Source organism: Schistocerca cancellata, unplaced genomic scaffold, assembly GCF_023864275.1.
Source record: "Schistocerca cancellata isolate TAMUIC-IGC-003103 unplaced genomic scaffold, iqSchCanc2.1 HiC_scaffold_643, whole genome shotgun sequence".
NCBI lineage: Eukaryota > Metazoa > Arthropoda > Insecta > Orthoptera > Acrididae > Schistocerca > Schistocerca cancellata.
Genome location: NW_026046654.1, coordinates 33,138 through 53,838, shown reverse-complemented (window position 1 = coordinate 53,838; position 20,701 = coordinate 33,138). Strand labels below are relative to the sequence as shown.

Sequence of the window (20,701 nt, the reverse complement as noted above, 5' to 3'; positions counted from 1 at the left end):
ATGTAGAGGGCAGGTGCGAGAAACGACTGGGAGAGACCAAAAAACGACAAACACACGACAGAACCTTTCATTTTATTGTGGCCACAGATTCGCCCCTTAGTGTACCGAGAGGCAAGAGTGGCGTCAGCGTGCGGGACCGCATCATTATCGCTAAGCAACAACGAAACCGAAGGAAAAATGCAAAATGAAAGGAGCCAACAGCACGTCGAATTCCCAGCCGAGCACGCACCCAAGTACTAACCACGGCCAACGATTCTTAACGCCGGTGAACAGACGACAACCGCTGCACTACCCGCGGTATGGCCGTTGGCGACAGTATCGCGCAACGTGTAGACATCTTACTTCTTGTGAAGATCGCTTGTTATTTACCTGGCAGTGTCACGCTGGAGGAAGCATTGTCTTTTAGGGGAGAAAAGTGAAATGGCACTTGGTGCGGTCAAATACGCGGCCTTTGTGTTCACAGCACGACGCTCTAACTTACTCAGCTATCGAGCTACGCAATGTGGCACGTCTGCAGTCCAATACCCGATCGACCGTCTCATCCACCTTTATTACTGCCCTGACACTCATTTAAACACATATCTGCTTTCGTTCACGTTTGCTCGCCTGATGCTTGGTCCCCAAAAATTACAACACAAAGAAATCGTAAATGCCGTGAGAATAACCAAGACTCAGCAACCAAAAGTATGGTCGGCTACCGGGAATCGAATCCGGGCCTCGTGGCTGAAAGCCATTTCTCCTAACAGCTTTCCATTCTTTCTGACCGCCAGACAATCAGACTTGCAAGGCAAGCACCATAGTCACTGCCGTCTCTAGTAGTATCTGTAGAACCTGTTCCCGCGTAATTTACTTGTTTTCCCGCATGTACGAAATTGGTAGTTTTGGAATATTTAAAATGCATTGTCAGATGTGGGGTTCGAACCCACGCTCCCCTTCGGGAACCAGAGCTTAAATCTGGCGCCTTAGACCGCTCGGCCAATCTGACGTGTGAGCGTACGCTCTCTACTACCGTCGTTTCTAGGTACATCACCAGAGCCTGACTGCGAAATTAGCGTGTTTTTTCTTGTGTGGAGGAAATACGTTGGTTTTAGAGTATTTAAAACGAATTGTCAGATGTGAGGTTGCACCCCACCCTCACTTTCGGGAACCACTGCTTAAATATGGTGCCTTAAACCATTGTTTTCCATCGCCATCTGTCTTGAGCAGAACTGTAGTTATCAATATTCACATTGACGCAGAGAAAACAAAAAACGACAGAAAAGGCCGTTCCCTAGCAACGGCTACGCTGTGCATTTCGCCCTCAGGGGAAGCTAATGATATGCTCCAGTCGAGCATCAAACTAACCAACTTAATATTGTGATACCTAGGCGCTTTCTCCTTCTGGATTGGCACACATATGCTGAATCGTCTCTGGATCATCAGTAAGTGCGTCACATTAGATATTTGTTTTATCGCCCTGCTGTAAATTAAAGGGCAGTTTTTCAACGGCTGTCAGTTCTGCTTCTAGCTACGCTACATCGCCCTAGCAGCACCTACGCACTGCCTTCAGATGTGCTCACCTCCGCCCTGGCGTTGAGCGCCTACAGCGCCATCGCCTTCGGCCTCTGGTGGCAGGAGGGTAGCCGACACATCGCGGCGTGAATGAAACGCAGCGCAACGCGGTGGTGGTGTAACGGTCATCATGGTTGCTTCCCAAGCAGTTGATCCGGGTTCGATTCCAGGCCACCGCACAAAAGGTACTTTTTTCTTCTACGGGTATTCCACGTAACGAAACGCGATCTTCGAAACTGTGAAGTGTCGCGGTAAGAATAGTTTTCCCTCGCCCCTCGTCTCAGTCCGTGCTGCCAGGGCGCTAGTCTGCGGGTTTCGTTTCTCAGCATCGTGTGTCTCCATGTGTCGACTTGTCTCGACTTTGCTCGGCTGACGCGAAAGCTGACGCTTGGAAATGGGCATATATGTAGAGGGCAGGTGCGAGAAACGACTGGGAGAGACCAAAAAACGACAAACACACGACAGAACCTTTCATTTTATTGTGGCCACAGATTCGCCCCTTAGTGTACCGAGAGGCAAGAGTGGCGTCAGCGTGCGGGACCGCATCATTATCGCTAAGCAACAACGAAACCGAAGGAAAAATGCAAAATGAAAGGAGCCAACAGCACGTCGAATTCCCAGCCGAGCACGCACCCAAGTACTAACCACGGCCAACGATTCTTAACGCCGGTGAACAGACGACAACCGCTGCACTACCCGCGGTATGGCCGTTGGCGACAGTATCGCGCAACGTGTAGACATCTTACTTCTTGTGAAGATCGCTTGTTATTTACCTGGCAGTGTCACGCTGGAGGAAGCATTGTCTTTTAGGGGAGAAAAGTGAAATGGCACTTGGTGCGGTCAAATACGCGGCCTTTGTGTTCACAGCACGACGCTCTAACTTACTCAGCTATCGAGCTACGCAATGTGGCACGTCTGCAGTCCAATACCCGATCGACCGTCTCATCCACCTTTATTACTGCCCTGACACTCATTTAAACACATATCTGCTTTCGTTCACGTTTGCTCGCCTGATGCTTGGTCCCCAAAAATTACAACACAAAGAAATCGTAAATGCCGTGAGAATAACCAAGACTCAGCAACCAAAAGTATGGTCGGCTACCGGGAATCGAATCCGGGCCTCGTGGCTGAAAGCCATTTCTCCTAACAGCTTTCCATTCTTTCTGACCGCCAGACAATCAGACTTGCAAGGCAAGCACCATAGTCACTGCCGTCTCTAGTAGTATCTGTAGAACCTGTTCCCGCGTAATTTACTTGTTTTCCCGCATGTACGAAATTGGTAGTTTTGGAATATTTAAAATGCATTGTCAGATGTGGGGTTCGAACCCACGCTCCCCTTCGGGAACCAGAGCTTAAATCTGGCGCCTTAGACCGCTCGGCCAATCTGACGTGTGAGCGTACGCTCTCTACTACCGTCGTTTCTAGGTACATCACCAGAGCCTGACTGCGAAATTAGCGTGTTTTTTCTTGTGTGGAGGAAATACGTTGGTTTTAGAGTATTTAAAACGAATTGTCAGATGTCAGGTTGCACCCCACCCTCACTTTCGGGAACCACTGCTTAAATATGGTGCCTTAAACCATTGTTTTCCATCGCCATCTGTCTTGAGCAGAACTGTAGTTATCAATATTCACATTGACGCAGAGAAAACAAAAAACGACAGAAAAGGCCGTTCCCTAGCAACGGCTACGCTGTGCATTTCGCCCTCAGGGGAAGCTAATGATATGCTCCAGTCGAGCATCAAACTAACCAACTTAATATTGTGATACCTAGGCGCTTTCTCCTTCTGGATTGGCACACATATGCTGAATCGTCTCTGGATCATCAGTAAGTGCGTCACATTAGATATTTGTTTTATCGCCCTGCTGTAAATTAAAGGGCAGTTTTTCAACGGCTGTCAGTTCTGCTTCTAGCTACGCTACATCGCCCTAGCAGCACCTACGCACTGCCTTCAGATGTGCTCACCTCCGCCCTGGCGTTGAGCGCCTACAGCGCCATCGCCTTCGGCCTCTGGTGGCAGGAGGGTAGCCGACACATCGCGGCGTGAATGAAACGCAGCGCAACGCGGTGGTGGTGTAACGGTCATCATGGTTGCTTCCCAAGCAGTTGATCCGGGTTCGATTCCAGGCCACCGCACAAAAGGTACTTTTTTCTTCTACGGGTATTCCACGTAACGAAACGCGATCTTCGAAACTGTGAAGTGTCGCGGTAAGAATAGTTTTCCCTCGCCCCTCGTCTCAGTCCGTGCTGCCAGGGCGCTAGTCTGCGGGTTTCGTTTCTCAGCATCGTGTGTCTCCATGTGTCGACTTGTCTCGACTTTGCTCGGCTGACGCGAAAGCTGACGCTTGGAAATGGGCATATATGTAGAGGGCAGGTGCGAGAAACGACTGGGAGAGACCAAAAAACGACAAACACACGACAGAACCTTTCATTTTATTGTGGCCACAGATTCGCCCCTTAGTGTACCGAGAGGCAAGAGTGGCGTCAGCGTGCGGGACCGCATCATTATCGCTAAGCAACAACGAAACCGAAGGAAAAATGCAAAATGAAAGGAGCCAACAGCACGTCGAATTCCCAGCCGAGCACGCACCCAAGTACTAACCACGGCCAACGATTCTTAACGCCGGTGAACAGACGACAACCGCTGCACTACCCGCGGTATGGCCGTTGGCGACAGTATCGCGCAACGTGTAGACATCTTACTTCTTGTGAAGATCGCTTGTTATTTACCTGGCAGTGTCACGCTGGAGGAAGCATTGTCTTTTAGGGGAGAAAAGTGAAATGGCACTTGGTGCGGTCAAATACGCGGCCTTTGTGTTCACAGCACGACGCTCTAACTTACTCAGCTATCGAGCTACGCAATGTGGCACGTCTGCAGTCCAATACCCGATCGACCGTCTCATCCACCTTTATTACTGCCCTGACACTCATTTAAACACATATCTGCTTTCGTTCACGTTTGCTCGCCTGATGCTTGGTCCCCAAAAATTACAACACAAAGAAATCGTAAATGCCGTGAGAATAACCAAGACTCAGCAACCAAAAGTATGGTCGGCTACCGGGAATCGAATCCGGGCCTCGTGGCTGAAAGCCATTTCTCCTAACAGCTTTCCATTCTTTCTGACCGCCAGACAATCAGACTTGCAAGGCAAGCACCATAGTCACTGCCGTCTCTAGTAGTATCTGTGGAACCTGTTCCCGCGTAATTTACTTGTTTTCCCGCATGTACGAAATTGGTAGTTTTGGAATATTTAAAATGCATTGTCAGATGTGGGGTTCGAACCCACGCTCCCCTTCGGGAACCAGAGCTTAAATCTGGCGCCTTAGACCGCTCGGCCAATCTGACGTGTGAGCGTACGCTCTCTACTACCGTCGTTTCTAGGTACATCACCAGAGCCTGACTGCGAAATTAGCGTGTTTTTTCTTGTGTGGAGGAAATACGTTGGTTTTAGAGTATTTAAAACGAATTGTCAGATGTGAGGTTGCACCCCAACCTCACTTTCGGGAACCACTGCTTAAATACGCCGGTGAACAGACGACAACCGCTGCACTACGCGCGGTATGGCCGTTGGCGACAGTATCGCGCAACGTGTAGACATCTTACTTCTTGTGAAGATCGCTTGTTATTTACCTGGCAGTGTCACGCTGGAGGAAGCATTGTCTTTTAGGGGAGAAAAGTGAAATGGCACTTGGTGCGGTCAAATACGCGGCCTTTGTGTTCACAGCACGACGCTCTAACTTACTCAGCTATCGAGCTACGCAATGTGGCACGTCTGCAGTCCAATACCCGATCGACCGTCTCATCCACCTTTATTACTGCCCTGACACTCATTTAAACACATATCTGCTTTCGTTCACGTTTGCTCGCCTGATGCTTGGTCCCCAAAAATTACAACACAAAGAAATCGTAAATGCCGTGAGAATAACGAAGACTCAGCAACCAAAAGTATGGTCGGCTACCGGGAATCGAATCCGGGCCTCGTGGCTGAAAGCCATTTCTCCTAACAGCTTTCCATTCTTTCTGACCGCCAGACAATCAGACTTGCAAGGCAAGCACCATAGTCACTGCCGTCTCTAGTAGTATCTGTGGAACCTGTTCCCGCGTAATTTACTTGTTTTCCCGCATGTACGAAATTGGTAGTTTTGGAATATTTAAAATGCATTGTCAGATGTGGGGTTCGAACCCACGCTCCCCTTCGGGAACCAGAGCTTAAATCTGGCGCCTTAGACCGCTCGGCCAATCTGACGTGTGAGCGTACGCTCTCTACTACCGTCGTTTCTAGGTACATCACCAGAGCCTGACTGCGAAATTAGCGTGTTTTTTCTTGTGTGGAGGAAATACGTTGGTTTTAGAGTATTTAAAACGAATTGTCAGATGTGAGGTTGCACCCCACCCTCACTTTCGGGAACCACTGCTTAAATATGGTGCCTTAAACCATTGTTTTCCATCGCCATCTGTCTTGAGCAGAACTGTAGTTATCAATATTCACATTGACGCAGAGAAAACAAAAAACGACAGAAAAGGCCGTTCCCTAGCAACGGCTACGCTGTGCATTTCGCCCTCAGGGGAAGCTAATGATATGCTCCAGTCGAGCATCAAACTAACCAACTTAATATTGTGATACCTAGGCGCTTTCTCCTTCTGGATTGGCACACATATGCTGAATCGTCTCTGGATCATCAGTAAGTGCGTCACATTAGATATTTGTTTTATCGCCCTGCTGTAAATTAAAGGGCAGTTTTTCAACGGCTGTCAGTTCTGCTTCTAGCTACGCTACATCGCCCTAGCAGCACCTACGCACTGCCTTCAGATGTGCTCACCTCCGCCCTGGCGTTGAGCGCCTACAGCGCCATCGCCTTCGGCCTCTGGTGGCAGGAGGGTAGCCGACACATCGCGGCGTGAATGAAACGCAGCGCAACGCGGTGGTGGTGTAACGGTCAGCATGGTTGCTTCCCAAGCAGTTGATCCGGGTTCGATTCCCGGCCACCGCACAAAAGGTACTTTTTTCTTCTACGGGTATTCCACGTAACGAAACGCGATCTTCGAAACTGTGAAGTGTCGCGGTAAGAATAGTTTTCCCTCGCCCCTCGTCTCAGTCCGTGCTGCCAGGGCGCTAGTCTGCGGGTTTCGTTTCTCAGCATCGTGTGTCTCCATGTGTCGACTTGTCTCGACTTTGCTCGGCTGACGCGAAAGCTGACGCTTGGAAATGGGCATATATGTAGAGGGCAGGTGCGAGAAACGACTGGGAGAGACCAAAAAACGACAAACACACGACAGAACCTTTCATTTTATTGTGGCCACAGATTCGCCCCTTAGTGTACCGAGAGGCAAGAGTGGCGTCAGCGTGCGGGACCGCATCATTATCGCTAAGCAACAACGAAACCGAAGGAAAAATGCAAAATGAAAGGAGCCAACAGCACGTCGAATTCCCAGCCGAGCACGCACCCAAGTACTAACCACGGCCAACGATTCTTAACGCCGGTGAACAGACGACAACCGCTGCACTACGCGCGGTATGGCCGTTGGCGACAGTATCGCGCAACGTGTAGACATCTTACTTCTTGTGAAGATCGCTTGTTATTTACCTGGCAGTGTCACGCTGGAGGAAGCATTGTCTTTTAGGGGAGAAAAGTGAAATGGCACTTGGTGCGGTCAAATACGCGGCCTTTGTGTTCACAGCACGACGCTCTAACTTACTCAGCTATCGAGCTACGCAATGTGGCACGTCTGCAGTCCAATACCCGATCGACCGTCTCATCCACCTTTATTACTGCCCTGACACTCATTTAAACACATATCTGCTTTCGTTCACGTTTGCTCGCCTGATGCTTGGTCCCCAAAAATTACAACACAAAGAAATCGTAAATGCCGTGAGAATAACCAAGACTCAGCAACCAAAAGTATGGTCGGCTACCGGGAATCGAATCCGGGCCTCGTGGCTGAAAGCCATTTCTCCTAACAGCTTTCCATTCTTTCTGACCGCCAGACAATCAGACTTGCAAGGCAAGCACCATAGTCACTGCCGTCTCTAGTAGTATCTGTGGAACCTGTTCCCGCGTAATTTACTTGTTTTCCCGCATGTACGAAATTGGTAGTTTTGGAATATTTAAAATGCATTGTCAGATGTGGGGTTCGAACCCACGCTCCCCTTCGGGAACCAGAGCTTAAATCTGGCGCCTTAGACCGCTCGGCCAATCTGACGTGTGAGCGTACGCTCTCTACTACCGTCGTTTCTAGGTACATCACCAGAGCCTGACTGCGAAATTAGCGTGTTTTTTCTTGTGTGGAGGAAATACGTTGGTTTTAGAGTATTTAAAACGAATTGTCAGATGTGAGGTTGCACCCCAACCTCACTTTCGGGAACCACTGCTTAAATACGCCGGTGAACAGACGACAACCGCTGCACTACGCGCGGTATGGCCGTTGGCGACAGTATCGCGCAACGTGTAGACATCTTACTTCTTGTGAAGATCGCTTGTTATTTACCTGGCAGTGTCACGCTGGAGGAAGCATTGTCTTTTAGGGGAGAAAAGTGAAATGGCACTTGGTGCGGTCAAATACGCGGCCTTTGTGTTCACAGCACGACGCTCTAACTTACTCAGCTATCGAGCTACGCAATGTGGCACGTCTGCAGTCCAATACCCGATCGACCGTCTCATCCACCTTTATTACTGCCCTGACACTCATTTAAACACATATCTGCTTTCGTTCACGTTTGCTCGCCTGATGCTTGGTCCCCAAAAATTACAACACAAAGAAATCGTAAATGCCGTGAGAATAACCAAGACTCAGCAACCAAAAGTATGGTCGGCTACCGGGAATCGAATCCGGGCCTCGTGGCTGAAAGCCATTTCTCCTAACAGCTTTCCATTCTTTCTGACCGCCAGACAATCAGACTTGCAAGGCAAGCACCATAGTCACTGCCGTCTCTAGTAGTATCTGTGGAACCTGTTCCCGCGTAATTTACTTGTTTTCCCGCATGTACGAAATTGGTAGTTTTGGAATATTTAAAATGCATTGTCAGATGTGGGGTTCGAACCCACGCTCCCCTTCGGGAACCAGAGCTTAAATCTGGCGCCTTAGACCGCTCGGCCAATCTCACGTGTGAGCGTACGCTCTCTACTACCGTCGTTTCTAGGTACATCACCAGAGCCTGACTGCGAAATTAGCGTGTTTTTTCTTGTGTGGAGGAAATACGTTGGTTTTAGAGTATTTAAAACGAATTGTCAGATGTGAGGTTGCACCCCACCCTCACTTTCGGGAACCACTGCTTAAATATGGTGCCTTAAACCATTGTTTTCCATCGCCATCTGTCTTGAGCAGAACTGTAGTTATCAATATTCACATTGACGCAGAGAAAACAAAAAACGACAGAAAAGGCCGTTCCCTAGCAACGGCTACGCTGTGCATTTCGCCCTCAGGGGAAGCTAATGATATGCTCCAGTCGAGCATCAAACTAACCAACTTAATATTGTGATACCTAGGCGCTTTCTCCTTCTGGATTGGCACACATATGCTGAATCGTCTCTGGATCATCAGTAAGTGCGTCACATTAGATATTTGTTTTATCGCCCTGCTGTAAATTAAAGGGCAGTTTTTCAACGGCTGTCAGTTCTGCTTCTAGCTACGCTACATCGCCCTAGCAGCACCTACGCACTGCCTTCAGATGTGCTCACCTCCGCCCTGGCGTTGAGCGCCTACAGCGCCATCGCCTTCGGCCTCTGGTGGCAGGAGGGTAGCCGACACATCGCGGCGTGAATGAAACGCAGCGCAACGCGGTGGTGGTGTAACGGTCAGCATGGTTGCTTCCCAAGCAGTTGATCCGGGTTCGATTCCCGGCCACCGCACAAAAGGTACTTTTTTCTTCTACGGGTATTCCACGTAACGAAACGCGATCTTCGAAACTGTGAAGTGTCGCGGTAAGAATAGTTTTCCCTCGCCCCTCGTCTCAGTCCGTGCTGCCAGGGCGCTAGTCTGCGGGTTTCGTTTCTCAGCATCGTGTGTCTCCATGTGTCGACTTGTCTCGACTTTGCTCGGCTGACGCGAAAGCTGACGCTTGGAAATGGGCATATATGTAGAGGGCAGGTGCGAGAAACGACTGGGAGAGACCAAAAATCGACAAACACACGACAGAACCTTTCATTTTATTGTGGCCACAGATTCGCCCCTTAGTGTACCGAGAGGCAAGAGTGGCGTCAGCGTGCGGGACCGCATCATTATCGCTAAGCAACAACGAAACCGAAGGAAAAATGCAAAATGAAAGGAGCCAACAGCACGTCGAATTCCCAGCCGAGCACGCACCCAAGTACTAACCACGGCCAACGATTCTTAACGCCGGTGAACAGACGACAACCGCTGCACTACGCGCGGTATGGCCGTTGGCGACAGTATCGCGCAACGTGTAGACATCTTACTTCTTGTGAAGATCGCTTGTTATTTACCTGGCAGTGTCACGCTGGAGGAAGCATTGTCTTTTAGGGGAGAAAAGTGAAATGGCACTTGGTGCGGTCAAATACGCGGCCTTTGTGTTCACAGCACGACGCTCTAACTTACTCAGCTATCGAGCTACGCAATGTGGCACGTCTGCAGTCCAATACCCGATCGACCGTCTCATCCACCTTTATTACTGCCCTGACACTCATTTAAACACATATCTGCTTTCGTTCACGTTTGCTCGCCTGATGCTTGGTCCCCAAAAATTACAACACAAAGAAATCGTAAATGCCGTGAGAATAACCAAGACTCAGCAACCAAAAGTATGGTCGGCTACCGGGAATCGAATCCGGGCCTCGTGGCTGAAAGCCATTTCTCCTAACAGCTTTCCATTCTTTCTGACCGCCAGACAATCAGACTTGCAAGGCAAGCACCATAGTCACTGCCGTCTCTAGTAGTATCTGTGGAACCTGTTCCCGCGTAATTTACTTGTTTTCCCGCATGTACGAAATTGGTAGTTTTGGAATATTTAAAATGCATTGTCAGATGTGGGGTTCGAACCCACGCTCCCCTTCGGGAACCAGAGCTTAAATCTGGCGCCTTAGACCGCTCGGCCAATCTGACGTGTGAGCGTACGCTCTCTACTACCGTCGTTTCTAGGTACATCACCAGAGCCTGACTGCGAAATTAGCGTGTTTTTTCTTGTGTGGAGGAAATACGTTGGTTTTAGAGTATTTAAAACGAATTGTCAGATGTGAGGTTGCACCCCACCCTCACTTTCGGGAACCACTGCTTAAATACGCCGGTGAACAGACGACAACCGCTGCACTACGCGCGGTATGGCCGTTGGCGACAGTATCGCGCAACGTGTAGACATCTTACTTCTTGTGAAGATCGCTTGTTATTTACCTGGCAGTGTCACGCTGGAGGAAGCATTGTCTTTTAGGGGAGAAAAGTGAAATGGCACTTGGTGCGGTCAAATACGCGGCCTTTGTGTTCACAGCACGACGCTCTAACTTACTCAGCTATCGAGCTACGCAATGTGGCACGTCTGCAGTCCAATACCCGATCGACCGTCTCATCCACCTTTATTACTGCCCTGACACTCATTTAAACACATATCTGCTTTCGTTCACGTTTGCTCGCCTGATGCTTGGTCCCCAAAAATTACAACACAAAGAAATCGTAAATGCCGTGAGAATAACCAAGACTCAGCAACCAAAAGTATGGTCGGCTACCGGGAATCGAATCCGGGCCTCGTGGCTGAAAGCCATTTCTCCTAACAGCTTTCCATTCTTTCTGACCGCCAGACAATCAGACTTGCAAGGCAAGCACCATAGTCACTGCCGTCTCTAGTAGTATCTGTGGAACCTGTTCCCGCGTAATTTACTTGTTTTCCCGCATGTACGAAATTGGTAGTTTTGGAATATTTAAAATGCATTGTCAGATGTGGGGTTCGAACCCACGCTCCCCTTCGGGAACCAGAGCTTAAATCTGGCGCCTTAGACCGCTCGGCCAATCTGACGTGTGAGCGTACGCTCTCTACTACCGTCGTTTCTAGGTACATCACCAGAGCCTGACTGCGAAATTAGCGTGTTTTTTCTTGTGTGGAGGAAATACGTTGGTTTTAGAGTATTTAAAACGAATTGTCAGATGTGAGGTTGCACCCCACCCTCACTTTCGGGAACCACTGCTTAAATATGGTGCCTTAAACCATTGTTTTCCATCGCCATCTGTCTTGAGCAGAACTGTAGTTATCAATATTCACATTGACGCAGAGAAAACAAAAAACGACAGAAAAGGCCGTTCCCTAGCAACGGCTACGCTGTGCATTTCGCCCTCAGGGGAAGCTAATGATATGCTCCAGTCGAGCATCAAACTAACCAACTTAATATTGTGATACCTAGGCGCTTTCTCCTTCTGGATTGGCACACATATGCTGAATCGTCTCTGGATCATCAGTAAGTGCGTCACATTAGATATTTGTTTTATCGCCCTGCTGTAAATTAAAGGGCAGTTTTTCAACGGCTGTCAGTTCTGCTTCTAGCTACGCTACATCGCCCTAGCAGCACCTACGCACTGCCTTCAGATGTGCTCACCTCCGCCCTGGCGTTGAGCGCCTACAGCGCCATCGCCTTCGGCCTCTGGTGGCAGGAGGGTAGCCGACACATCGCGGCGTGAATGAAACGCAGCGCAACGCGGTGGTGGTGTAACGGTCAGCATGGTTGCTTCCCAAGCAGTTGATCCGGGTTCGATTCCCGGCCACCGCACAAAAGGTACTTTTTTCTTCTACGGGTATTCCACGTAACGAAACGCGATCTTCGAAACTGTGAAGTGTCGCGGTAAGAATAGTTTTCCCTCGCCCCTCGTCTCAGTCCGTGCTGCCAGGGCGCTAGTCTGCGGGTTTCGTTTCTCAGCATCGTGTGTCTCCATGTGTCGACTTGTCTCGACTTTGCTCGGCTGACGCGAAAGCTGACGCTTGGAAATGGGCATATATGTAGAGGGCAGGTGCGAGAAACGACTGGGAGAGACCAAAAAACGACAAACACACGACAGAACCTTTCATTTTATTGTGGCCACAGATTCGCCCCTTAGTGTACCGAGAGGCAAGAGTGGCGTCAGCGTGCGGGACCGCATCATTATCGCTAAGCAACAACGAAACCGAAGGAAAAATGCAAAATGAAAGGAGCCAACAGCACGTCGAATTCCCAGCCGAGCACGCACCCAAGTACTAACCACGGCCAACGATTCTTAACGCCGGTGAACAGACGACAACCGCTGCACTACGCGCGGTATGGCCGTTGGCGACAGTATCGCGCAACGTGTAGACATCTTACTTCTTGTGAAGATCGCTTGTTATTTACCTGGCAGTGTCACGCTGGAGGAAGCATTGTCTTTTAGGGGAGAAAAGTGAAATGGCACTTGGTGCGGTCAAATACGCGGCCTTTGTGTTCACAGCACGACGCTCTAACTTACTCAGCTATCGAGCTACGCAATGTGGCACGTCTGCAGTCCAATACCCGATCGACCGTCTCATCCACCTTTATTACTGCCCTGACACTCATTTAAACACATATCTGCTTTCGTTCACGTTTGCTCGCCTGATGCTTGGTCCCCAAAAATTACAACACAAAGAAATCGTAAATGCCGTGAGAATAACCAAGACTCAGCAACCAAAAGTATGGTCGGCTACCGGGAATCGAATCCGGGCCTCGTGGCTGAAAGCCATTTCTCCTAACAGCTTTCCATTCTTTCTGACCGCCAGACAATCAGACTTGCAAGGCAAGCACCATAGTCACTGCCGTCTCTAGTAGTATCTGTGGAACCTGTTCCCGCGTAATTTACTTGTTTTCCCGCATGTACGAAATTGGTAGTTTTGGAATATTTAAAATGCATTGTCAGATGTGGGGTTCGAACCCACGCTCCCCTTCGGGAACCAGAGCTTAAATCTGGCGCCTTAGACCGCTCGGCCAATCTGACGTGTGAGCGTACGCTCTCTACTACCGTCGTTTCTAGGTACATCACCAGAGCCTGACTGCGAAATTAGCGTGTTTTTTCTTGTGTGGAGGAAATACGTTGGTTTTAGAGTATTTAAAACGAATTGTCAGATGTGAGGTTGCACCCCAACCTCACTTTCGGGAACCACTGCTTAAATACGCCGGTGAACAGACGACAACCGCTGCACTACGCGCGGTATGGCCGTTGGCGACAGTATCGCGCAACGTGTAGACATCTTACTTCTTGTGAAGATCGCTTGTTATTTACCTGGCAGTGTCACGCTGGAGGAAGCATTGTCTTTTAGGGGAGAAAAGTGAAATGGCACTTGGTGCGGTCAAATACGCGGCCTTTGTGTTCACAGCACGACGCTCTAACTTACTCAGCTATCGAGCTACGCAATGTGGCACGTCTGCAGTCCAATACCCGATCGACCGTCTCATCCACCTTTATTACTGCCCTGACACTCATTTAAACACATATCTGCTTTCGTTCACGTTTGCTCGCCTGATGCTTGGTCCCCAAAAATTACAACACAAAGAAATCGTAAATGCCGTGAGAATAACCAAGACTCAGCAACCAAAAGTATGGTCGGCTACCGGGAATCGAATCCGGGCCTCGTGGCTGAAAGCCATTTCTCCTAACAGCTTTCCATTCTTTCTGACCGCCAGACAATCAGACTTGCAAGGCAAGCACCATAGTCACTGCCGTCTCTAGTAGTATCTGTGGAACCTGTTCCCGCGTAATTTACTTGTTTTCCCGCATGTACGAAATTGGTAGTTTTGGAATATTTAAAATGCATTGTCAGATGTGGGGTTCGAACCCACGCTCCCCTTCGGGAACCAGAGCTTAAATCTGGCGCCTTAGACCGCTCGGCCAATCTCACGTGTGAGCGTACGCTCTCTACTACCGTCGTTTCTAGGTACATCACCAGAGCCTGACTGCGAAATTAGCGTGTTTTTTCTTGTGTGGAGGAAATACGTTGGTTTTAGAGTATTTAAAACGAATTGTCAGATGTGAGGTTGCACCCCACCCTCACTTTCGGGAACCACTGCTTAAATATGGTGCCTTAAACCATTGTTTTCCATCGCCATCTGTCTTGAGCAGAACTGTAGTTATCAATATTCACATTGACGCAGAGAAAACAAAAAACGACAGAAAAGGCCGTTCCCTAGCAACGGCTACGCTGTGCATTTCGCCCTCAGGGGAAGCTAATGATATGCTCCAGTCGAGCATCAAACTAACCAACTTAATATTGTGATACCTAGGCGCTTTCTCCTTCTGGATTGGCACACATATGCTGAATCGTCTCTGGATCATCAGTAAGTGCGTCACATTAGATATTTGTTTTATCGCCCTGCTGTAAATTAAAGGGCAGTTTTTCAACGGCTGTCAGTTCTGCTTCTAGCTACGCTACATCGCCCTAGCAGCACCTACGCACTGCCTTCAGATGTGCTCACCTCCGCCCTGGCGTTGAGCGCCTACAGCGCCATCGCCTTCGGCCTCTGGTGGCAGGAGGGTAGCCGACACATCGCGGCGTGAATGAAACGCAGCGCAACGCGGTGGTGGTGTAACGGTCAGCATGGTTGCTTCCCAAGCAGTTGATCCGGGTTCGATTCCCGGCCACCGCACAAAAGGTACTTTTTTCTTCTACGGGTATTCCACGTAACGAAACGCGATCTTCGAAACTGTGAAGTGTCGCGGTAAGAATAGTTTTCCCTCGCCCCTCGTCTCAGTCCGTGCTGCCAGGGCGCTAGTCTGCGGGTTTCGTTTCTCAGCATCGTGTGTCTCCATGTGTCGACTTGTCTCGACTTTGCTCGGCTGACGCGAAAGCTGACGCTTGGAAATGGGCATATATGTAGAGGGCAGGTGCGAGAAACGACTGGGAGAGACCAAAAAACGACAAACACACGACAGAACCTTTCATTTTATTGTGGCCACAGATTCGCCCCTTAGTGTACCGAGAGGCAAGAGTGGCGTCAGCGTGCGGGACCGCATCATTATCGCTAAGCAACAACGAAACCGAAGGAAAAATGCAAAATGAAAGGAGCCAACAGCACGTCGAATTCCCAGCCGAGCACGCACCCAAGTACTAACCACGGCCAACGATTCTTAACGCCGGTGAACAGACGACAACCGCTGCACTACCCGCGGTATGGCCGTTGGCGACAGTATCGCGCAACGTGTAGACATCTTACTTCTTGTGAAGATCGCTTGTTATTTACCTGGCAGTGTCACGCTGGAGGAAGCATTGTCTTTTAGGGGAGAAAAGTGAAATGGCACTTGGTGCGGTCAAATACGCGGCCTTTGTGTTCACAGCACGACGCTCTAACTTACTCAGCTATCGAGCTACGCAATGTGGCACGTCTGCAGTCCAATACCCGATCGACCGTCTCATCCACCTTTATTACTGCCCTGACACTCATTTAAACACATATCTGCTTTCGTTCACGTTTGCTCGCCTGATGCTTGGTCCCCAAAAATTACAACACAAAGAAATCGTAAATGCCGTGAGAATAACCAAGACTCAGCAACCAAAAGTATGGTCGGCTACCGGGAATCGAATCCGGGCCTCGTGGCTGAAAGCCATTTCTCCTAACAGCTTTCCATTCTTTCTGACCGCCAGACAATCAGACTTGCAAGGCAAGCACCATAGTCACTGCCGTCTCTAGTAGTATCTGTGGAACCTGTTCCCGCGTAATTTACTTGTTTTCCCGCATGTACGAAATTGGTAGTTTTGGAATATTTAAAATGCATTGTCAGATGTGGGGTTCGAACCCACGCTCCCCTTCGGGAACCAGAGCTTAAATCTGGCGCCTTAGACCGCTCGGCCAATCTCACGTGTGAGCGTACGCTCTCTACTACCGTCGTTTCTAGGTACATCACCAGAGCCTGACTGCGAAATTAGCGTGTTTTTTCTTGTGTGGAGGAAATACGTTGGTTTTAGAGTATTTAAAACGAATTGTCAGATGTGAGGTTGCACCCCAACCTCACTTTCGGGAACCACTGCTTAAATACGCCGGTGAACAGACGACAACCGCTGCACTACGCGCGGTATGGCCGTTGGCGACAGTATCGCGCAACGTGTAGACATCTTACTTCTTGTGAAGATCGCTTGTTATTTACCTGGCAGTGTCACGCTGGAGGAAGCATTGTCTTTTAGGGGAGAAAAGTGAAATGGCACTTGGTGCGGTCAAATACGCGGCCTTTGTGTTCACAGCACGACGCTCTAACTTACTCAGCTATCGAGCTACGCAATGTGGCACGTCTGCAGTCCAATACCCGATCGACCGTCTCATCCACCTTTATTACTGCCCTGACACTCATTTAAACACATATCTGCTTTCGTTCACGTTTGCTCGCCTGATGCTTGGTCCCCAAAAATTACAACACAAAGAAATCGTAAATGCCGTGAGAATAACCAAGACTCAGCAACCAAAAGTATGGTCGGCTACCGGGAATCGAATCCGGGCCTCGTGGCTGAAAGCCATTTCTCCTAACAACTTTCCATTCTTTCTGACCGCCAGACAATCAGACTTGCAAGGCAAGCACCATAGTCACTGCCGTCTCTAGTAGTATCTGTGGAACCTGTTCCCGCGTAATTTACTTGTTTTCCCGCATGTACGAAATTGGTAGTTTTGGAATATTTAAAATGCATTGTCAGATGTGGGGTTCGAACCCACGCTCCCCTTCGGGAACCAGAGCTTAAATCTGGCGCCTTAGACCGCTCGGCCAATCTGACGTGTGAGCGTACGCTCTCTACTACCGTCGTTTCTAGGTACATCACCAGAGCCTGACTGCGAAATTAGCGTGTTTTTTCTTGTGTGGAGGAAATACGTTGGTTTTAGAGTATTTAAAACGAATTGTCAGATGTGAGGTTGCACCCCACCCTCACTTTCGGGAACCACTGCTTAAATATGGTGCCTTAAACCATTGTTTTCCATCGCCATCTGTCTTGAGCAGAACTGTAGTTATCAATATTCACATTGACGCAGAGAAAACAAAAAACGACAGAAAAGGCCGTTCCCTAGCAACGGCTACGCTGTGCATTTCGCCCTCAGGGGAAGCTAATGATATGCTCCAGTCGAGCATCAAACTAACCAACTTAATATTGTGATACCTAGGCGCTTTCTCCTTCTGGATTGGCACACATATGCTGAATCGTCTCTGGATCATCAGTAAGTGCGTCACATTAGATATTTGTTTTATCGCCCTGCTGTAAATTAAAGGGCAGTTTTTCAACGGCTGTCAGTTCTGCTTCTAGCTACGCTACATCGCCCTAGCAGCACCTACGCACTGCCTTCAGATGTGCTCACCTCCGCCCTGGCGTTGAGCGCCTACAGCGCCATCGCCTTCGGCCTCTGGTGGCAGGAGGGTAGCCGACACATCGCGGCGTGAATGAAACGCAGCGCAACGCGGTGGTGGTGTAACGGTCAGCATGGTTGCTTCCCAAGCAGTTGATCCGGGTTCGATTCCCGGCCACCGCACAAAAGGTACTTTTTTCTTCTACGGGTATTCCACGTAACGAAACGCGATCTTCGAAACTGTGAAGTGTCGCGGTAAGAATAGTTTTCCCTCGCCCCTCGTCTCAGTCCGTGCTGCCAGGGCGCTAGTCTGCGGGTTTCGTTTCTCAGCATCGTGTGTCTCCATGTGTCGACTTGTCTCGACTTTGCTCGGCTGACGCGAAAGCTGACGCTTGGAAATGGGCATATATGTAGAGGGCAGGTGCGAGAAACGACTGGGAGAGACCAAAAAACGACAAACACACGACAGAACCTTTCATTTTATTGTGGCCACAGATTCGCCCCTTAGTGTACCGAGAGGCAAGAGTGGCGTCAGCGTGCGGGACCGCATCATTATCGCTAAGCAACAACGAAACCGAAGGAAAAATGCAAAATGAAAGGAGCCAACAGCACGTCGAATTCCCAGCCGAGCACGCACCCAAGTACTAACCACGGCCAACGATTCTTAACGCCGGTGAACAGACGACAACCGCTGCACTACGCGCGGTATGGCCGTTGGCGACAGTATCGCGCAACGTGTAGACATCTTACTTCTTGTGAAGATCGCTTGTTATTTACCTGGCAGTGTCACGCTGGAGGAAGCATTGTCTTTTAGGGGAGAAAAGTGAAATGGCACTTGGTGCGGTCAAATACGCGGCCTTTGTGTTCACAGCACGACGCTCTAACTTACTCAGCTATCGAGCTACGCAATGTGGCACGTCTGCAGTCCAATACCCGATCGACCGTCTCATCCACCTTTATTACTGCCCTGACACTCATTTAAACACATATCTGCTTTCGTTCACGTTTGCTCGCCTGATGCTTGGTCCCCAAAAATTACAACACAAAGAAATCGTAAATGCCGTGAGAATAACCAAGACTCAGCAACCAAAAGTATGGTCGGCTACCGGGAATCGAATCCGGGCCTCGTGGCTGAAAGCCATTTCTCCTAACAGCTTTCCATTCTTTCTGACCGCCAGACAATCAGACTTGCAAGGCAAGCACCATAGTCACTGCCGTCTCTAGTAGTATCTGTGGAACCTGTTCCCGCGTAATTTACTTGTTTTCCCGCATGTACGAAATTGGTAGTTTTGGAATATTTAAAATGCATTGTCAGATGTGGGGTTCGAACCCACGCTCCCCTTCGGGAACCAGAGCTTAAATCTGGCGCCTTAGACCGCTCGGCCAATCTGACGTGTGAGCGTACGCTCTCTACTACCGTCGTTTCTAGGTACATCACCAGAGCCTGACTGCGAAATTAGCGTGTTTTTTCTTGTGTGGAGGAAATACGTTGGTTTTAGAGTATTTAAAACGAATTGTCAGATGTGAGGTTGCACCCCAACCTCACTTTCGGGAACCACTGCTTAAATACGCCGGTGAACAGACGACAACCGCTGCACTACGCGCGGTATGGCCGTTGGCGACAGTATCGCGCAACGTGTAGACATCTTACTTCTTGTGAAGATCGCTTGTTATTTACCTGGCAGTGTCACGCTGGAGGAAGCATTGTCTTTTAGGGGAGAAAAGTGAAATGGCACTTGGTGCGGTCAAATACGCGGCCTTTGTGTTCACAGCACGACGCTCTAACTTACTCAGCTATCGAGCTACGCAATGTGGCACGTCTGCAGTCCAATACCCGATCGACCGTCTCATCCACCTTTATTACTGCCCTGACACTCATTTAAACACATATCTGCTTTCGTTCACGTTTGCTCGCCTGATGCTTGGTCCCCAAAAATTACAACACAAAGAAATCGTAAATGCCGTGAGAATAACCAAGACTCAGCAACCAAAAGTATGGTCGGCTACCGGGAATCGAATCCGGGCCTCGTGGCTGAAAGCCATTTCTCCTAACAGCTTTCCATTCTTTCTGACCGCCAGACAATCAGACTTGCAAGGCAAGCACCATAGTCACTGCCGTCTCTAGTAGTATCTGTGGAACCTGTTCCCGCGTAATTTACTTGTTTTCCCGCATGTACGAAATTGGTAGTTTTGGAATATTTAAAATGCATTGTCAGATGTGGGGTTCGAACCCACGCTCCCCTTCGGGAACCAGAGCTTAAATCTGGCGCCTTAGACCGCTCGGCCAATCTGACGTGTGAGCGTACGCTCTCTACTACCGTCGTTTCTAGGTACATCACCAGAGCCTGACTGCGAAATTAGCGTGTTTTTTCTTGTGTGGAGGAAATACGTTGGTTTTAGAGTATTTAAAACGAATTGTCAGATGTGAGGTTGCACCCCACCCTCACTTTCGGGAACCACTGCTTAAATATGGTGCCTTAAACCATTGTTTTCCATCGCCATCTGTCTTGAGCAGAACTGTAGTTATCAATATTCACATTGACGCAGAGAAAACAAAAAACGACAGAAAAGGCCGTTCCCTAGCAACGGCTACGCTGTGCATTTCGCCCTCAGGGGAAGCTAATGATATGCTCCAGTCGAGCATCAAACTAACCAACTTAATATTGTGATACCTAGGCGCTTTCTCCTTCTGGATTGGCACACATATGCTGAATCGTCTCTGGATCATCAGTAAGTGCGTCACATTAGATATTTGTTTTATCGCCCTGCTGTAAATTAAAGGGCAGTTTTTCAACGGCTGTCAGTTCTGCTTCTAGCTACGCTACATCGCCCTAGCAGCACCTACGCACTGCCTTCAGATGTGCTCACCTCCGCCCTGGCGTTGAGCGCCTACAGCGCCATCGCCTTCGGCCTCTGGTG

General features: G+C 49.3%; 21 non-coding genes across 21 annotated transcripts; 7 read left to right on the top strand and 14 right to left on the bottom strand.

Moving 5' to 3' along the window:
• Window positions 1-901: 901 nt before the first annotated feature.
• Window positions 902-985, bottom strand: Trnal-uaa (transfer RNA leucine (anticodon UAA)). Its single transcript has one exon. It is a non-coding gene; the product is annotated as a tRNA-Leu (tRNA).
• Window positions 986-1,658: 673 nt separating this feature from the next.
• Trnag-ccc (transfer RNA glycine (anticodon CCC)) lies at window positions 1,659-1,730 on the top strand. The gene has a single exon. It is a non-coding gene; the product is annotated as a tRNA-Gly (tRNA).
• A 1,126-nt stretch (window positions 1,731-2,856) lies between these two features.
• On the bottom strand, window positions 2,857-2,940 carry Trnal-uaa (transfer RNA leucine (anticodon UAA)). Its single transcript has one exon. It is a non-coding gene; the product is annotated as a tRNA-Leu (tRNA).
• Window positions 2,941-3,613: 673 nt separating this feature from the next.
• Window positions 3,614-3,685, top strand: Trnag-ccc (transfer RNA glycine (anticodon CCC)). The gene has a single exon. It is a non-coding gene; the product is annotated as a tRNA-Gly (tRNA).
• Window positions 3,686-4,811: 1,126 nt separating this feature from the next.
• Trnal-uaa (transfer RNA leucine (anticodon UAA)) lies at window positions 4,812-4,895 on the bottom strand. Its single transcript has one exon. It is a non-coding gene; the product is annotated as a tRNA-Leu (tRNA).
• An 817-nt stretch (window positions 4,896-5,712) lies between these two features.
• On the bottom strand, window positions 5,713-5,796 carry Trnal-uaa (transfer RNA leucine (anticodon UAA)). The gene has a single exon. It is a non-coding gene; the product is annotated as a tRNA-Leu (tRNA).
• Window positions 5,797-6,469: 673 nt separating this feature from the next.
• On the top strand, window positions 6,470-6,541 carry Trnag-ccc (transfer RNA glycine (anticodon CCC)). The gene has a single exon. It is a non-coding gene; the product is annotated as a tRNA-Gly (tRNA).
• Window positions 6,542-7,667: 1,126 nt separating this feature from the next.
• Window positions 7,668-7,751, bottom strand: Trnal-uaa (transfer RNA leucine (anticodon UAA)). The gene has a single exon. It is a non-coding gene; the product is annotated as a tRNA-Leu (tRNA).
• Window positions 7,752-8,568: 817 nt separating this feature from the next.
• Trnal-uaa (transfer RNA leucine (anticodon UAA)) lies at window positions 8,569-8,652 on the bottom strand. The gene has a single exon. It is a non-coding gene; the product is annotated as a tRNA-Leu (tRNA).
• Window positions 8,653-9,325: 673 nt separating this feature from the next.
• On the top strand, window positions 9,326-9,397 carry Trnag-ccc (transfer RNA glycine (anticodon CCC)). Its single transcript has one exon. It is a non-coding gene; the product is annotated as a tRNA-Gly (tRNA).
• Window positions 9,398-10,523: 1,126 nt separating this feature from the next.
• Window positions 10,524-10,607, bottom strand: Trnal-uaa (transfer RNA leucine (anticodon UAA)). Its single transcript has one exon. It is a non-coding gene; the product is annotated as a tRNA-Leu (tRNA).
• An 817-nt stretch (window positions 10,608-11,424) lies between these two features.
• Window positions 11,425-11,508, bottom strand: Trnal-uaa (transfer RNA leucine (anticodon UAA)). The gene has a single exon. It is a non-coding gene; the product is annotated as a tRNA-Leu (tRNA).
• A 673-nt stretch (window positions 11,509-12,181) lies between these two features.
• On the top strand, window positions 12,182-12,253 carry Trnag-ccc (transfer RNA glycine (anticodon CCC)). Its single transcript has one exon. It is a non-coding gene; the product is annotated as a tRNA-Gly (tRNA).
• Window positions 12,254-13,379: 1,126 nt separating this feature from the next.
• Trnal-uaa (transfer RNA leucine (anticodon UAA)) lies at window positions 13,380-13,463 on the bottom strand. Its single transcript has one exon. It is a non-coding gene; the product is annotated as a tRNA-Leu (tRNA).
• An 817-nt stretch (window positions 13,464-14,280) lies between these two features.
• Trnal-uaa (transfer RNA leucine (anticodon UAA)) lies at window positions 14,281-14,364 on the bottom strand. The gene has a single exon. It is a non-coding gene; the product is annotated as a tRNA-Leu (tRNA).
• Window positions 14,365-15,037: 673 nt separating this feature from the next.
• On the top strand, window positions 15,038-15,109 carry Trnag-ccc (transfer RNA glycine (anticodon CCC)). Its single transcript has one exon. It is a non-coding gene; the product is annotated as a tRNA-Gly (tRNA).
• A 1,126-nt stretch (window positions 15,110-16,235) lies between these two features.
• Trnal-uaa (transfer RNA leucine (anticodon UAA)) lies at window positions 16,236-16,319 on the bottom strand. Its single transcript has one exon. It is a non-coding gene; the product is annotated as a tRNA-Leu (tRNA).
• An 817-nt stretch (window positions 16,320-17,136) lies between these two features.
• Trnal-uaa (transfer RNA leucine (anticodon UAA)) lies at window positions 17,137-17,220 on the bottom strand. Its single transcript has one exon. It is a non-coding gene; the product is annotated as a tRNA-Leu (tRNA).
• A 673-nt stretch (window positions 17,221-17,893) lies between these two features.
• Trnag-ccc (transfer RNA glycine (anticodon CCC)) lies at window positions 17,894-17,965 on the top strand. Its single transcript has one exon. It is a non-coding gene; the product is annotated as a tRNA-Gly (tRNA).
• Window positions 17,966-19,091: 1,126 nt separating this feature from the next.
• Window positions 19,092-19,175, bottom strand: Trnal-uaa (transfer RNA leucine (anticodon UAA)). The gene has a single exon. It is a non-coding gene; the product is annotated as a tRNA-Leu (tRNA).
• Window positions 19,176-19,992: 817 nt separating this feature from the next.
• On the bottom strand, window positions 19,993-20,076 carry Trnal-uaa (transfer RNA leucine (anticodon UAA)). Its single transcript has one exon. It is a non-coding gene; the product is annotated as a tRNA-Leu (tRNA).
• Window positions 20,077-20,701: the final 625 nt, after the last annotated feature.